This window comes from Alexandromys fortis, unplaced genomic scaffold, assembly GCF_014885135.2.
Source record: "Alexandromys fortis isolate MF-2015 unplaced genomic scaffold, M_Fortis_MF-2015_v1.1 scaffold_153, whole genome shotgun sequence".
In the NCBI taxonomy this organism is placed as follows: domain Eukaryota; kingdom Metazoa; phylum Chordata; class Mammalia; order Rodentia; family Cricetidae; genus Alexandromys; species Alexandromys fortis.
In genome coordinates this window covers 1202612-1220409 of record NW_026068032.1, presented here as the reverse complement: position 1 = coordinate 1220409, position 17798 = coordinate 1202612, and the positions used below count along the sequence as shown (strand labels likewise).

The window sequence follows — 17798 nt, the reverse complement described above, 5'->3', positions numbered from 1 at the left end:
ACACAGATTCTGTCCCCACTCCAGAGCTCTGTGAGGCTGGGAGGACTACCCAGGTGCAGGGACGTTGAAGGAGTTGAAAAGGCTCCTGCCACCTGCTTTGCAGATACCGAATCTGGGCCTTTTCTGCTGAAGGTCACAGTCCTACTCTTCCAGCCCGGATCCTGTTTAAAGATGAACTGGGACGAGAGGAGCTTCCCATCTGAGAGCAGGCATCCCTCGCTTCCCATCTGAGAGCAGGCATCCCTCGCTTCCCATCTGAGAGCAGGCATCCCTCGCTTCCCATCTGAGAGCAGGCCATTCCTCACACACCAGTTTCAGAGGAGGGCCGGGATATTCCGGAAGCCTGCTCCAGCAGAATGCACACACCAAGCCTAGCTGCCGAGGTACATGTGCTCTGCTCCTTACAGTTCTCGGGTAGCATTCCCAGGGCGGGGGGAGGGGGGGAGGGGGAGGACAGGATAGGGACACGACACTGGCTCCTAGCGATCAGGTGACTTGTCTAGCTTTGTCAGCTGCTCTTGCAAATGTCAGCCCTGGGCCCTTAAGCCACATCCCACATCATCTGCATTAGCTCATCTATATCTGTACTATTCTTCACATTTATTTATTGTGTGTGTGTGTGTTTGCACACGCAAGCACACACATGCATGGGCACATACTATAGCATGCATATGGAGGTCAGAGGGCATCCTGTGGGGATTGGGTTTTTTTCTCCTACTGTCTTAGTTCTGGGATTCAGACTCAGGTTGTAGGCTTGGTGGCAAGAGCTTTTATATCCTGAGCTATCCCACCTCTGTATCTGCATTTGGGGAAGCTTGGCCCTCTACCCCATCAGAACTGCTGAGCAAGCCTTCTTTGGCTTTGTTTCCTGTCTCACCGTCATCCCAACCATTTGCCTCTTTTGTTTGTTTAGTTTTGAGACAGGGTTCTGCTATGTAGCCCAGGCTAGTCTTGACTCCACGCCATGCACTGGGAATACAGGCATGGACCCCACACTTAATTCCCAGGGCCTTTTATCTGGATGTATGTCTCAGTTGCCTGGACTCCTCGTCCTTCAGCTGCTATTCCTTTAGTCTCAGTACATGAAACTGTCTTCCAACATCTGTCCTCAGGTACACCCCTCTCCACATGAAAAAACATCAAGAACAGTTTCCCACGAGTGCCACGGACCGGCTCAGGGGAGCCACCCAGACCGTGGGAGAAGCAGGGTCCTGGTAACAGGAAGGCACAAGTTCGGCGAATGACAGACAGACACAACACACAAGAGAGTGGTTGGACAGAAACGAAGGGTCAGGAGACTGGGCACCCCCTCTTCATCGCCAAAGTTAGCCAACGGTTTTGATTTTATCTCTTTGAAACCCGAAAGAATTGGCCTGGAATCTGGGGACTCTATAAGTGGGAACATGCTCTCCTCAACTCACAGCCCCGGGGAACACTGGAAAGGGCATTTTTTGTGGGGTGAGGGCAATCTGGTTAGGCGAAATGCAAATGCCCCCTGCAGGCTAAGGCTGGGTATAAGGGCCGAGAGGCAGAGTTGGCTTTGCTGAGCATCTGACTGTCTGTTTGGAGCTTGGAAGGCTGTCTGAAAAACGTCCCAAAGTCAGCCAGGATCCTGGCCTCTCCAATGTAAGTCTCCTGGTGACGCTCAGCCTCCAGCCATACTGTACTTTTACCACTTAAACACTTCTTCAAAGTTTACTAAGCAGTAGTGTGGCCCCGAGTCTGCCAAAAGTCTAGCTGGAGGATTTAGAGACTAGCTGTTGCTGCTGTTTCCACTGAAGATCATCTGTGAGCAAATGGCAGTCATCAAACCTTCCAGCCAGGGCCATCCCGAGGACCAGAGTGTCACGGGATAAGTCCGATCTGGGAAAACTCCCTTCTTTCCCATATTACCTCCCTCTCCCAGCTCTCTACCTCAGGAACCTAAATCAAAGACCCTGTGGCATTTCAGGGGACAGCAATGAAAAGCTTTTGGTGGGATGACATGAAACATCAGCACTCCTGGCTTTTGAAATTAACTTTCGCCTTTCAAATATCTGCAGGAGCGTGGGTTCAGGGGACATGAAGGGAAGAGGGTGCCAATCAATAAAGGGAAAAGAAAATACGTAGCATACCACGACCAAGCCAAACCAAGCTTGACATGTCCAAATTATATTGGCAAGTGCATGCTTTCACAAAAAAAAAAAAAAAAGATAGTGGTTGGAATCTGCTGCGATTTTACTGAATTCATGTTTTCATTATATAGTATTCAAACAAAGAACAAATCAGAAGGTCATGTATCATTGGTTGGCACAGTATGAAAGCTTCTTTTAGTCACATCAGCGATATTTAAGAAAAGCATATTATCAGGGACAGGTGTTAAATATAAAGCATCCTTAGAAGAGGAAATCTTGTCCTTGAGAATGTAAACCTCAGACAAGAGGTTACATCTTATGAATAGAAAGTTTCTGTCTCATTATCGCTATCATGGCCCTTCCTCTTCCTAACCCTTTATTTCATCTAGTGACCAAATATGCCTAATCAGTTCTCTGCACCTGCTGAAATATACTTTTAGTACCTTCTTATGCAGCAGACATCATGGGGGTTGGGATCTAGCAAGCCTATCCATAAAGTTTATAGTATAATATAACAGTCTTTGTCCATTAATATTAACCCATTTATTCCCTTGCTTATCATACACCCTGTGTATGACAAAGGTTCTGCTGTAGTCTTATACATTCCCATACTGTGCTTCCTCCCTATCCCAGAGCTGTTTCTAAAGAGAATGATCCTTGTCTTGTATATATACAGACTATCATTATTATGAGATTGTGCAAAGCCCATATCCCACATAGCCAGCTAATCAAGAAACCCATCTATGCCTCAGCGGTGGCTAATACCGGGCCATCTGCCATTGACCTCCAGGAAGCCTAGTCCCATAGGACACGTAGCTCCCGTCCAGCATAATGACATATGTCATGTCACACAGACGACACTGGAGTTGGTGTGGCACACAAGACAGTGAGGGAAGCCTTTCCAATCTGTGGCATCCACACACAGACACTGTTCATGAATGAGATTGCCCTTTTCAGGCTCTCCCCGCAACACAGGACTTTTCGGTTCCTACGGGCAATCTTCTTGTGGTCAAGAGGCAGCATGCAAGCCCAGATTAGCTCTAGTCTGCGCTTCCTATAGATAAGAAGCCCTGTACGAGCTGAATGTGTGTCCTCCATCTAAGAATGTCTTTACATGTCCTTTTCAAGCTACCTGTTGATAATCCAGTATAGCCATGGCGACGTGAACCTCACTAGCTGCTCTTCCAGAGGACCAGGGTTTGATTCCCAGCACCCACATGACACACAACCATAACTAAACATACGTAAATCCAGTCCCAGGGGATCCAGTACCCTCTTCTGGTCTCCTCAGGTGACAGACGCACAAATGGGGCTCAGATACGCATGCGGAAAAATTCTAATACACACAAAATAAATAAGAAACAAACAACAACAAAGAAAAAGATAACCAATATTGCCTATCAATACAAGATACTTATATATAATCAAAGAAGAAAGAAAACATGCAGATGGCCACAAAGATAAATATAATTTAAAAAGAAAATATATATGCCACCACCAGAGCCAGCTAACAGCTCTAAGGTTCCTCCCTTGGAGTCCAGCGCGCCCTTAATCACTTCATGTGCCAGGCAGCCTGATGCCGCAGCAAATGTTATCAAGGACTTCCTAATTTTACTTCGTGCACATTCGTCATCGCTGGTCTGAACGTTTGGAAAAACCAACCCCAGCTTCCCACAGCTGGCAGATGAGTTTGAGATGGGTCAGAGAACACTTGCTAATTTATTCAACTAACTGGAGAGTTTCAGAACAGCTGAGGACATTTGAATAGTTTTCTTTCCGACTCAGAATTCAAGCATCTGACTCACAACGCAAGCAGCATGGGTGGTGGTGGGGGGGATGTGTGTGTGGCTACTGTCCTCTGAGGCAGTGGTGTGTATGTGTGTGCGGTGCGTGTGTGTGGCTACTGTCCTCTGAGGCAGTGGTGTGTATGTGTGTGAGGTGCGTGTGTGTGGCTACTGTCCTCTATGACAGTGGGGGGGATGTGTGTGTGTGTGTGTGTGTGTGTGTGTGGCTACTGTCCTCTGTGGCAGTGGTGTGTGTGTGTGTGTGGCTACTGTCCTCTGTGGCAGTGGTGGGTGTGGGTGTGTGTGTGTGTGTGGCTACCGTCCTCCCTTGTTGTTGTCCCAAGTCTACCTGCTGTGCAGAACATTTTGAAAACGTGAACTAACTTCCCTCTTTGCCCAAAGTTTGATTTTAAGAGGTTTTGAGAAAGACCTTCACATGAGGAAATGGCCGTAAGTGAAACCCCCGCAGCTGCACATCTCCGGAGAGGAGAAGTACAAATACCTGTGGGTTTAACGAATCCTGGTCGCTTAAGCACAGGTCAGGGGAGGAAGGAAGTGTCCCCATGTCATCCAGGCATGGGAAGAAGTGCACTCAAACCAGGGGCACAGCTCAAATGATATCCGGACCAACGGTCCCTGCAGGCTGGGCTAAAGGATGGTTACCAGTGGGGAGCCCACCATGGCCACTTTGGGGTGAGTTATAGCAGCCGACTCTCCTGAACAGACACTACAAGGAAGCCATTGCAGGAGGGGGCTCATAAAGCTGGGGGTTGTCATATCGATTTCATCAAGACAGAAGTGTCCAGTGGGCTAGTGCTCTGAGCATGGGGTCCAAGAGAGACATGACTTACACCAAACTGGGCTGAGCTGCCTTTTCACACCTCCACACAGCAGCCCTGACCACAAGAAGACTTTCTTCAAAGTCCCCAGCAATTACAGCTTTAGCCTTCATGACTTCAAATACGGTTTTTAGCGCTTTTGGAAACACTGAAACCCAGTGAGTTCAGAAAGCAAAAGACAGCAACAATAAGATACCACCACAACATCGCTATTCTAAAACGAGGCAATTCCTCCAACTCCTCAGCCACTGCCTCAGACCAATGGGGGAAAGGCACAGGAATCCACAACAATCCCAGACAGAGCACTTCTACACTAGGGTCGGCCTCTTCCTCTACAAGGACGCTCTATAAAAGGAAGATCCGTAGTGCTAGAATAAAGTTTGCGAACAAAAGCAGCTATCTGTGAGGGGGGAGATAAAGAAGCGTCCATTTTCCGTTCCACATGTCTAGAATAAAGCAGGTTTACACACAGCCTGACATTTGTAATTTGACAATTGTCTTCTTACATGACTTTTAGTAAATTATCATATGCCCTTGGCTGACACCCAAGCATTCTAAATACCCGAGTATCAAAAAGTAAAGTGGATCTGGGCACGGTGGAGCATGGCCGTTAACCCCAGTACTCTGGGGCCAGAGGCTGATGGATCTCTGTGAGTTCGAAACCAGCCAGGCCTACAAAGAGTTTTAGATAAGTCAGGGCTGCGTGGTGAGACCCTGTCTCAGAAACAAAACAAAACCAAGACTAAAGTGTGCATATAGTTCCACATATATACACATATATGTTTAAAGGCAATTTTCATGTATTTAATATTAATTCACGCTCTTGCACACAAGGCCAATGTGCGGCCACTGGGCTAAACCCCGCTTTGTTTCATTTTAAAAGGAAATACAACCATAGATGCAGTCAGCAAAGCCAAGGGAGACTAACATTGCCATCATGTTCCTAGCAGGAGGCAGAGATCTATGAGATCCCTTTGCGCGGTTTCCTAAACTGTTCACTGGGTAACCCAGCAGCTGGGTTCCAGGAAAATGGCAGAGGTCCTGCCCCGGCCTGGGCGACAGGAACTGGCGGGGAACGTGCTACTTACATGGCAGGTCCCGGTCTTCTGCTCTTGAGTGTGGCGCTGGGTGCTTTCAGTTCGCAGGTTCCGCAGAACTCCCCTAGTTTATGCCACAGGAACTCGGCTCTTCCACAGGCCGCAGCCTGGTCCTCCACCTGCTCGGGGCAGTCTGGGTTTGGGCAGCGAGGAGGGCACCGGGCACTTGCGCTCAGGCACAGGAAGCTAACTGGAAATGTGCTTTTCTTCTCAGGGAAGTGATAAGCCTGGGCTCCACTTCTGCAATTCTGTTTGCATGGGCACAGCCCGCCCAGCTCCTTCCACCCCAGAGAGTCCTGAGAAGCAAGTTATGGCTCTCTGTACTCCCCTCTTTCGCTGGGCTGTCTGACACCGCCTTCTTTATACCCCACACTTCCTCCACTCACGGCTTGCAGCCAGCCTCCTGGGACAACTGAACAGTTCCTTTTTTTTTTTTTTTTTTAACTTCACAGTTTCCCCAGAGTTTAATGTTGCCAAGATCTCCACACCCCTGACTCTGTGTCCCCCACCCCCAGCCCTGAGCTGTCTTGGTGGAGCCTCCTCTTGGTGCTCAGCATCTTGCAGCAGCTTAACCTCTAGTTGCTTCTGGCTGAAGTCAAGTCTTTAAAAAGTAAAGGAGAGAGAAAGAGACAGAGACACCCAAGACCCGAACCATAACTTTCAGTGGCTTTTCGATCAAGCGTGTGGCTTTGAGAAAGTGTGGTGAGCTCAAACTTCGTTAGAGATCACAGGGAACAGCGAAAGCAGAGGAAAACACAGGCGTTTAAATAGAGTAACCCCGGGCCTCACTCGGGCTGTCTCAGATAAACACGTGGATTCCTATTTGACTCGGGCCTGACCAGCTTCCCACGCGCTCAGCCGGTAACACCTGCAGCTCACTTGGAGGCTGTTCTGCTTTGAGAGCTGGGTGACGTGTGCAGAGAGAGAGGGCGTGGAGGTAGAGTGTTTGTTTCAAGACCCTAATCATTCTCCTTTGGACTGTCAATCATAGGAAGCACGGGTAGCATCAGTACAGGAAGTCCCGCCCCCAACCCAGCTGGAAACTCACCGGCTATTCCCACGGCGAATGCTTTGAAGTCAGGCTTCCTCCCTGTGCCCTTGGCACTCCTCGCTCTGTGCCACCTTGCACTCGGCACCCATTCTCCCCTAGCCAGCGAGACTGCTGTGTGGTACACTGACGATTCGGTGGGTACCAGAGACAGCTTGGCTCGAGTACAAACATTAACCTGCCAGGATGGTCTGTGTGGGGAAGAGATCAAAGCAGGAAGAAGCCAGCATCAGTCCCCGGCCCCTTGCTGGCATCTCCAAGGTTGGTGTGCAGTTAGAACCCACGTGTGCCTGCATTTTGAGCACCTCATTCTTTGGTCGAAGGGGCATTTAGGTTGTTTCCAGGTTCTGGCTATGACAAACAAAGCTGCTATGAACATAGTGGAGCACATGTCCTTGTGGCATGATTGAGCATCCTTTGGGTATATACTTAAAAGTGGTATTGCTGGGTCCTGAGGTAGGTTGTGTTCTAATTTTCTGAGAAATCGCCACACTGACATCCATAGGGGCTGTGCCAGCTTGCATTCCCACCAGCAATGCAGAAGTGTTCCCTTTTCCCCACAATCTCTCCAGCATAAGCTGTCATCAGTGTTTTTGATCTTGACCATTCTTACAGGTGTAAGATGGAATCTCAGAGTTGTTTAATTCTCTGATGGCTAAGGATGGTGAGCATTTCCTTAAGTGTCTTTCAGCCATTTTAGAATGGACAAAGAAGATGTGGTACATTTAACAATGGAGCATGACACAGCGGGAAAAAAATGACATCTTGAAATTTGCAGGAAAATAGATGGACCTAGAAAACATCATATTGAGTGAGGTAACCCAGATCCAGAAAGACAAATATCATATGTATTCATTCATAAGTGGCTTTTAGGCATAAAACAAACAAAAACCAGCCTACAATTCACAATCCCAGAGAACCTAGACAACAATGAGGACCCCAAGAGAGACATACATGGATATAATCTACATAGGAAGTAGAAAAAGACAAGATCTCCTGAGAAAATCGAGAGCAGGAGAAACATGGGAGCGGGCAGAAGGGGAAGGGAGAGGAATGGAGGGGAGTGGAGAAAAACATATAGCCCAATAAATTTTTTTTAAAAAAGAGCACCTCATCACATCAGAAGCAGGAAGGGCCACACGAGCTTTCGGCATCACACTCTAAACAGACGCACTCCTCAGAGTTGCAGACATGGGCACCCACAGTCACTTATGGCCAGGAGCCACGGCGCTGAAGCAAGAACAGTGAGTGGGTCATGTTGACATCTGCGCCCCTAAATATTGATCGTCGGTGCTTATTAAAACAGCTAACGTTCTTGTCAGACAGGATCTCCTCTTAGCCCGGTCTCCAATTCCCTATGTAGCTGGGAACTTCTGATCCTCCTGTGTCTCCCTCCCTAGAGCTGGGATTACATGTCCGCAGCACACACCTGATTTATTCAGGACTGGGAAGTAAACTTGAAACCAGGGCCTTGTGCATGCAAGCTAAGCTGGCATGCTGCCAGCGAGCTGTGTCTCCAGCCCGAGATCTACATTCTCTGCATTTATGTGGATGGTATAGTTAGTGTGTACAGTACTGTAAGGCACAGCGTGGAGAGCATGGTTAAATACAGTGTGCGTATTGTTGGCCGCGGGTACGATGCCATGCAGCAGTGACAGGAAGGAAGCTCCTTGTCACGTATGAGAGACACTTCACACCTGCTGAGAACCCTTCACTTCCTCTTCCCCTCAGCCCTCAGCCACTGCTTTTCTGCTCTCTGCTTCTGTAGGCTTTAACTATTTCAGATACTTCATGTAAGGAGGGTCTGGAAGTCACAGTCCTCCATGACCAACGCCTTACTTAGTCTAATGTCCTCTGGGACCATCTACACTGTCATACATGGTGGAGCTCCCTTAAGGTTGAGCAATATTGTCCTATGATACATTTTATCAGTTCATCTATTGATGTGGGAGTGTCATATATCAATCTGTTGATTTCATTGGTTAAGTTATAATAAACCAGCTGCTTGGCCTCATGGCTTGGAACATAGATGGGAGGAGTAAACAGAATAGAATTCTGGGCGGAAGAGGAAGTGAGGTCAGACTCTGCTCTGCTCCCGGAGAGTCTCTGCTCTCCGGATCACAGACGCCATGCTCAGCTCTCCCGGGTAGACGCGATAGCTCTGCTCTCTGAGGCACACGCGATGAAGATGGATGTAGGCTAGAATCTTCCCGGTAAGCGCACCTTGGGGTGCTTACACACATTATTAGAAATGGGCTAGTCCAGGTGCGAGAATTAGCCTGTAAGGGCTAGAGTTCATGGGCCCAGCAGTTCTTTGAATGAATACAGTTTGTGTGTTGTTATTTCGGGCGTGAGCTAGCCAAGCTGGGGTGTTGGGGACGCAGCCCCGCCGCTCTTATTTCAACAATCTATGAATGGACCACTAGGCTCGTTCCATTTCTTAGCCACTGTCTTCACCCGCTTGCACCGTGGCAGCCATCTGGGTCATTTCTGCATCTTGCTTGCTATGAGGCCCTAAACTGCTGTCGCTGTTCTTGTGGCTGTGGCAAAACTCCTGTGAAAACTCAGCCTGAGGGGGGAGGGCTGGTTGGCGCTCACACCTGAGAACAGTCCTTGCCCACAGTAAGCCGTGGTAGGAGGCGGAGGTGGCCACCACTCCTACCACCTCCACCGCAAGAGCAGAGAGATGGCTGGGCTCAGCTCACTTTCTCCTCTCATTGGTCTAGGACGCCAGCCTGGGATAAGGGACCATTCGCATTTAGGATGTGTTTTTCCGTCTCATTGCAGTCACACCTCACAGTCACAACTAGAGGCTCCTACTGAGTCTAATTCTGTCACGTCGACAGTTAGCCATCAGAACAAGGGAGGGTGCAGATCTGGAATCTCTCAGTTCCAGACTCTGGGGCCAATAGCATACACTCAACCTCAGGGTCACAAGGTAGTTCTACTTTGTACATCTTATGATGCCTACTGATTACTTTTGAGGATGGTGGCCCCATTTCACACCCCCTCCAATAACAGTTGATAATTCTGATTTCTCTACCTTAACCTTTGTACGTTTTTTTTTTTTTTCAGGATAGATATTCCAAATCCATAAGACAAAACAATCTCCTAGATGATTGGTCATGTGGCCCCTTCACACAGCTGTGGACCATCTGTATGTCTTCCCTGGAGAAAAGTCTTCTCATTCTTTCCCATTTTAGGAAAGGTTATCTTTTAATTATGTTTCTGGGGGCGGGGGTTGTGCACCTGGCTGTGCAGCCCAAGTCAGAAGGGCACCAGATTGCCTGGACCTGGAGCTACCGGTGGTTGTGAGCAGGGTGCTCGGAATGGAACTCAGGTTCTCACGGCTTACCTTCACTTTATTTCCTTTATTGCAGAAGATTCTGGGTGTGAGGTTCTCTCACTTATCTCCATTGCCTGGACTTTTGGGGTCTTACCCAAGAAATCTTGCCACAACAGCCCTACCTTCTTCTGGGTCTTATATGTAAGTCTTTACTTGGTCCTTTGGGTCAGCTGCTGGGCAGAGTGAGGCACACAACCATTATGACCCGCCCTTCCTGTGGATGCCCGGGTTCTCCAGCAGCAGCTGCCAACATGGAAGCCCTTCCCCTGCTGGGAATTCTCCACACCTGTGTCAGAGATGAGCTGCTCATGTATTCGTGGACGTGTTTCTAGGCTCTGTGCTCTGCTCAGCTCTGTGTGTGTGTGTGTGCGTGTGTGCGCGTGTGTGTGTGACAGTCTGTGTGTGATTTCTGCAGCTTTGTAACAGGTTTTGAAATCAGGAAGAGTAATTCCTCCATCTTTCTTTCTCAAGATTTCTTTCAGCTAGTCAGGGTTCTTCGTGGTTCCACAGGAATTTAGATGCAGAAGCAACTCAGCTGGCTGCCATGGAATAAATTTAAAATTTTAGAATTTTAGAAAATGCTTTACTACTATAAAAACTCCATTGAAATATTTGACAGGCATTGTAATGAATCCACAAATTACCTTCATGAGTATGGACATTTTAAGAGCATCACATTTTCTAATTCGTGAACATAACAGTACAACCATTTATCCATGCCTTCTTTGTCATCTTTAAGAGTTTTCAAGAATATGTCTTTCACTTCCTTGTTCAACCTTATTCTCATTTATTCTTCCTAATAATTTCCAGACAGGGCCTCTCTATGTAGCCCTGGCTAGCTTGCAACTCTCTATGTAGGCGAGGCTGGCCCTCAAAGGCACAAGAGATCCAACCACCTAGCTCTGCTTCCCAAGTGCTGAGATGAAAGATGTGCATCCCCACACTAGGCTCCTGGCATGGCCACGCCAGACTCCCTGCACCGCCACGCAAGACTCCCTGCATCACTATGCCAGGCTCCCTGAATCGCCACGCCAGGGTCCCTGCATCACCACGCCAGGGTCCCTGCATCGCCATGGCAGGGTCCCTGTACCACCATGCCAGGGTCCCTGCATCATCACCACACCAAGCTCCAACATCACCACCCCCTGCTCCCTGTACCACCACACCAGGCTCTCTCCCCCTCGTTTCCCATCAGCTGCTTATCAGAGGGATGCTTCCTTGCTGACAGCTCTCCTCCACCCACTTCTGCCAGTGTCTGCTTAACCTTGGTTCTCTGATGTCAGGTGCACAGATATCCATGCTTGTGTATTACCCTGGAGAACTAACACTTCTGTCATGTAGCACCCTTGTCTCCCTTGACACTTTTGACATTCTTTTTTGCTTGTCAAACCTTGTCAGCATCACCTGGGTTCTTTGCTGATCCCTTCACTGCAACCTTACCGTGACCTCAAGCCTAAATGAGTCTCCTGCAGACGTCATATAGTTAGATCTTGTTGCTCAAAGACCCGGGTATCAATCCACACACCTACAAACACCTGATTTTTGATAAAGAAGCAAAAATATAAAATGGAAAAAAAAGCATATTCAACAAATGGTGCTGGCATAACTGGATACCAACATGTAAAAGAATGAAAATAGATTCATATCTGTCACCACACACAAAACTTCAAATGAATCAAAAACCTCAACATAAAACAAACCACACTGAATCTCATAGAAGAGAAAGTCGGAAGGACACTTGAATACATTGGCATAGGAGACTACTTCCTAAATATAACCCCACTAGCACAGACACTGAGAGAAACAATTAATAAATGGAACCTCCTGAAACTGAGAAGCTTCTGTAAAGCAAAGGACATGGTCAACAAGACAAAATGGCAGCCTACATAATGGGAAAAGATCTTCACCAACTCCACATTGGACAGAGAGCTGATCTCCAAAATATACAAAGAACTCAAGAAATTGGTCATCAAAAGAACAAATGAAAATGAAAAACAAAATGAAAAGATGTGGTACAGACCTAAACAGAGAACGCTCAACAAAGGAATCTAAAATGGCTGAAAGACACTTAAGGAATTGCTCAACATCCTTAGCCATCAGAGAAATGAAAATCAAAACAACTCTGAGATTCCATCTTACAACTGTAAGGATGCCCAAGATCAAAAACACTGATGACAACTTATGCTGGAAAGGATGTGGGGTAAAGGGAACACTCCTGTATTTCTGGTGGAAGTGTGAACTGGTACAACCCCTTTGGATGTCAGTGTGGTGATTTCTCAGAAAATTAGGAAACAACCTACCTCAAGACCCAGCAATACCGCTGTTGGGTATATACCCAAAGGATGCTCAATCATGCCACAAGGACATGTGCTAAACTAAGTTCACTGCAGCATTATTTGTCATAGACAGAACCTGGAAACAACCTAAATGCCCCTTGACAAAAGAATGGATAAGGAAAATGTGGCACATTTACACAATGGAGTACTACACAGCAGGGAAAAATAATGATATCTTGAAATTAGCAGGAAAATGGGTGGAGCTAGAAAACATCATATTGAATGAGGTAACCCAGAACCAGAAAGACAAATATCATATGTGCTCACTCATAAGTAGCTTTTAGACATAAGGCACAGAAAAACCAGTCTACAGTCCACAACCCCAGAGAACCTAGACAACAATGAGGACTTTAAGAGAGACATACATGGATCTAATCTACATGGGAATTAGAAAAAGACAAGATCTCCTGAATAAATTTGGAGCATGAGGACCATGGGAGAGGGTAGAAGGGGAGGAGAGAGGGAGAGAGGGGAGCAGAGAAAAGTATATAGGTCAATAAAAGCAAAAAATAAATAAATAAGTACCCTAACCCACTATGTGCCTTTTGATTATAGAATTTAACCCACTTATATTTAAAAGGCCACTGCAATTTGTCATTTGTTTTCTATGCACTTGGCAGTCCTCCTGCTCCTTTCCTCTTACTGTCCTTTCTTCGAGTCTTGTGGATTTCTTCATGTCTGTGTGCTGTATTCCTCCACCTCTTCTGCATGTATCTCTAGATCTATTCTTTGTAGTCACCGTGCAGTCTAAAACAACAGCTATAATAGCCCTTTTCAAGCTGGCATGACTTCAGTCATACTTCATCATGCGCCTTTACTTCTCTCCACACACCTTGTATTATTGACGTTATAATTTGTATCATTTATTCACACGCTTTGTGGCTGTCTATAGTGTGTTTGGTTTTTGTCCTTCACACTAGAATGAAGTGATTTTCCTACCACCTTGTCCACTATTGCCCACTACTGTTCTGGAGCCGTCTACGTATTTATTAACATCCTTGCCTTCCACACTTCCTCGTGTTTCTGTACCGCTGCTCAGCAACATTTTTTTTTGTCTTACAAGGATGACAGGGACAGCCTCCTCGGCTGCTGCTTGTCCCCTTCATGTCTGGTGTGTAGCCCTGACAGCACCGTGTCCTTGTGTTTTTACACTTTAAATACGTGCCACGCACGGGTCCTGATGGGCAATTTCTAATAGTCTCACGGTGTCTCGTTTATGTTATGTGTGCTTTTCTGTTGCTGCTTTCAACTCTGTCTTCTTCTGACCATGGGACTACAATGTGGATTTCCTCAGATTTGACTTATTTGGAGTTAGGTGAGGATCTTGAAACTGGACATTTCTTTCTGTTCATCTATGAAGCAATAGCTCAGTTTCTCTGTCTCTGTCTCTCTCCATTTCTTGCTCTGTCTCTGTCTCTCTTCTTTCCTCCTGGACTTCATAAACAGAGATGCTACTCTACATGTTAATATCCCATAATCCTGTAATTTCTGATAACCTGTATTCGGTTTACTAGCTTTTCCTTCTGTTTTGTTTCACCTGCGCTAAAGCCCTCCAGTGGGATTTTCAGTGTAGCTAGTGTATTCATTCCCGGGGCTTCTGCTCGGCATTTCTTAAAGTCCACCTCTTTGTGGCAGTTCTCATTTTGTTCACCAGAGCTGTCCTCACATTAAGGGTCTGTATTAGATTCTCTGAGATGTAAATCACCCACATCCATTTTGTTTGGATGAGTCTATACTTGCTCTTTGTTCAGCTTGTCTTTCCCTGTTGCTTCTTTGCCTTTGATTCCTTTTATTTTTATCTCCATAGTAGAAGGTTGGCTGTTCTGGTTACTTCATTTCTATGCCTTGTAAATCCATCCCCCAATGTCTTCCTTTGCATGATGCTGGCTTCTCTGTATCCATGTTGACTTCTTTCTCCTTCAGACATGAGAAAACGCTGACTCCTGACAGATTCTGTGGTACCTCACATATTCCCATTACTTTTTCTCTTTATCTTCTTAGCAGTTGCTGTAGATCTAGACCATTCTGGGTCCCTAATACTCTGAGAGGTGGGTGAAACAGAAGCCAGTCCCTTGTTTGCTACCCAGAAAGTTGGGATATTAGATGGTTGGTCATGCCGGGTTTGAGGCGCTTCATCGCTGTCCTCTCCTGGGTTGGTGATAAGATGCCGCAGCTGCATGAAGGCTAGTGCTAAGTGAACCCCCACCCCAGGCATCTGGAGTACCCCAGCTCCTCACAGCTCTCACCACCTCTTCCTGACAGCCAGCCACCTCAGCTTGGGTGGACTGGGCTGATAAACACCTGAGATAATTCAGCGAGGCGCTAAGAGCTGGCACTGCATGGGTGTTGAGAGTTGCTGCTAGGGTGTCACAGCTCAGTGTACGGGAGAGTCTCAATCAGAGTCTGAATTTTTCGGAGAGGTCATTTGTCCACATATTATCGTTGGCAAAATTTTCTTGGGGGAAGAGTCCCAGGACACTGCTGCTACTGCGGTCTTGCTCACACGGTTTGGTCTGTTGTTTGCTTGACTGTCTTTGATTGTAGTTTTTGAGATCGGGGGCCCCCTTGTAGCCTAAGCTAGCCTTGAACTCATGAGCTTCCTGCCTCCCTTTTGTCTAAGAGATAATAGGCATAATCATTTTGCTTTCCCTAAGATATACATTTTAAAAATATCCTCAATACCCTCATCATATTCTGAGAGAAAGTGAAAGGACTTTAAAAGCCACCAGAAGCTCGTATTTTATAGCACCAAACATTCCTATTACTTATATGTCTTCATCTAGAAGACAATGATGTTCACAGATTTTATGAATCATAAAAGGCTTTGAAACAACCTTCAAGAAGACTTACAAGGTACCATCCATTACAGATGTGAAACAGATGTTCATGGTACCATCCATTACAGATGTGAAACAGATGTTCAATCTGTGAAGACTTTTCTCTCATAGGAATTCCACTAGTATGTTAATATACACATATGTCAGCTGTGGGTTTGTGTTTTTAAGCCCAGCCGTTCTTCCTGTCATGATGCTAACCCATGGTTTGGAGCCTGCACCCAGCCGTACCTGCCTCTCTGTCCATCCAGCTGTCAGGGCAAGCTCCTCAGGTGAGGATGCCTGCTCCCTCTCCCGCAGCTGTGTCCTCACTCACAGGGTACCCCACCTTCTGCTAGACAATGGGGTGATTCTGTAGCAAACCCAATGCTGTCCCTCCAACTCGACGCTATAAACGTTTATGTTGGGTCCATGATCTGGTAAATATTTTATATTTCAACACATATTCATATGTAACTGAGACAAAAACAATGTTAAGTATTACTTCAGTGGCCTGAAAGAAAATGGTCCCAATAAGGAGTGGAACTATTGAGAGGTGTGGACTTGTTGGAGGAAGTGTGTCACGGTGGAGGGCGGACTTTGAGGACTCCTATGCTCAAGCTACGCTCAGTGTGACACACAGATTACTTCTGCTATCTGCTCATCAAGATGTAGGACTCTCAGCTCCTTCTCCAGCACCATGTCTTCCTGCATGCCACCATGCTTCCCACCATGACAAATGACCAGACCCTTGAAACTGTAAGCCAGCCCCAATAAAATGCTTTCCTTTACAAGAGTTGCTGTGGCCATGATGTCTCTTCTAAGACAATTACTTTCTCTTATTATGCTGTATACACTGAATCTCTCATTTTATTTACCCAAAAATGCATCCCAATTAATTAAATTGATAGACGAGGCTCTCTAAAAGGCAATGTGTTGTTTAAATACTTTTTCCTCTGGTCCCAAAACTTCTCCTCTTGCTCCTTAGGGACAGCCCTTCATCCAGAGGATCTTCACAATGCAATGGTATCACATCTGGTCATAAGCAACTTCCCGTAACACTCAGAATAAACCCCAACCAAAACACAGGCTGCAAAGCTACATGTGACCTCACTCCCTCCTAGATTCCTTCCAGGATCCCATCTCCTGCCACTCACCAGCGGTCCCCTAATTACCTGACCCCACAATGCCAGTGGCTTCTCAAACATGCTAAGTTCTTAGACTTTTTGCAGCAGCCATATCCTCTGCTGAGAATGTGCCCTGATCGTCCTCTGCTCTCCCCAAGTTCCCCTCAGCTCCCCTCAGCTCTCCCCAGCTCCCCTTAGTTCCCCTGAGTTCCCCCCAGCTCCCCCCAGCTCCCTCAGCTCCCCCAGTTCCCCTCTGCTCTCCCCAGCTCCTCTCAGTTCCCCTGAGCTCCCCCCAGTTCCCCTCAGCTCCCTTCTGCTCTCCCACATTTCCCCTGAGCTCCCCCCATTTCCCTTCAGCTCCCCTCAGCTCCCCCCAGCTCCCCTCAGCTCCCCGCTCAGTTCATACAGACAGACCACCTGTGCCTGTTCTTTCCAGACTCAAGTCACCTGCCATGGCATTCTGCCATTATGTTTAATTTATCTTCATATCACTTACCACTTCCTGTCACTATATAGATACACGACGTTTCTGTCCCTTGATTGGGTCCCTCACGACCCCTTAGTTCTCAGGAGGCAGCGACGTCTTCCCGATCCCTGCAGTTCCCCAGCAGCCATGAGCAAAGAGGCAGCTGGGCTGAGCACACAGATTCTCAGCTCTGGCCATTCTCACCAAGTCCTCTGAACGACATGGCTCCATCGACTGTCCCTCCCGGAGGCTCTCAAATCTCCTTTGCTCACTGGTGGTTGGTTATTTCACAGAACGGATGCCTTACCCTCCTCAGCTAACACTCCTGCCTCATCTAAACATAGATAACGCCCCCTTGCCTCTCTCCCTCTCACAAAACATATCCCCAAACATTTTATCCACAGATAAAACCGCAGTCAAATCCCTTGATCTGTGGCTTCCTGCAGCTTTGTCTGTCTTGAACTGTGTCCAGGATATGGGGGCTGCAACCATCTCAGTATTGGTAAGAAATAGCCCTTCCAGAGCTAGGGTCCTAGAATATTTTTAAAATTACTGTATTATTTTATGTATATTTTGCCTGTACGTCTCTCTGTGTCTGGCGCCTGCAGAACTGAAACTGGAGTCACACACAGCTATGCACTGGAATTGAACCCCTGTCCTCTGGAAGAGCATCCAGTGCTCTTAACCTCCAAGCCATCTCCCCAGCCCCTTTGGTGGCTCTCCTATTAGAGTTAACTAGCAATGGGTGGGGAAGAGAGCAAAAGGAATGTGGCCTGTGCAGGTTCACAGAGGCTCGACCCCCCCTCTCCCCCCCGCCCCACTGTCGCC

The 17798-nt window shown here is 47.2% G+C and overlaps 1 protein-coding gene across 13 annotated transcripts in view; it reads right to left on the bottom strand.

Moving 5' to 3' along the window:
* Positions 1 to 17197, bottom strand: part of Irag2 (inositol 1,4,5-triphosphate receptor associated 2) — a 60046-nt gene extending 42849 nt beyond the window's left edge. For 7 of the 13 annotated variants that reach the window (XM_050164686.1, XM_050164685.1, XM_050164697.1 and 4 more), the window contains exon 1: positions 5826 to 6283. The gene's annotated coding sequence lies outside the window, so the exon portion shown is untranslated. Of the gene's footprint in view, positions 1 to 3358; positions 3426 to 5825; positions 6284 to 17000 lie in introns of those variants that run through there. The other 6 variants (XM_050164688.1, XM_050164694.1, XM_050164695.1 and 3 more) reach the window with 3 other exon arrangements.
* Between the last annotated feature and the right edge of the window lie 601 nt (positions 17198 to 17798).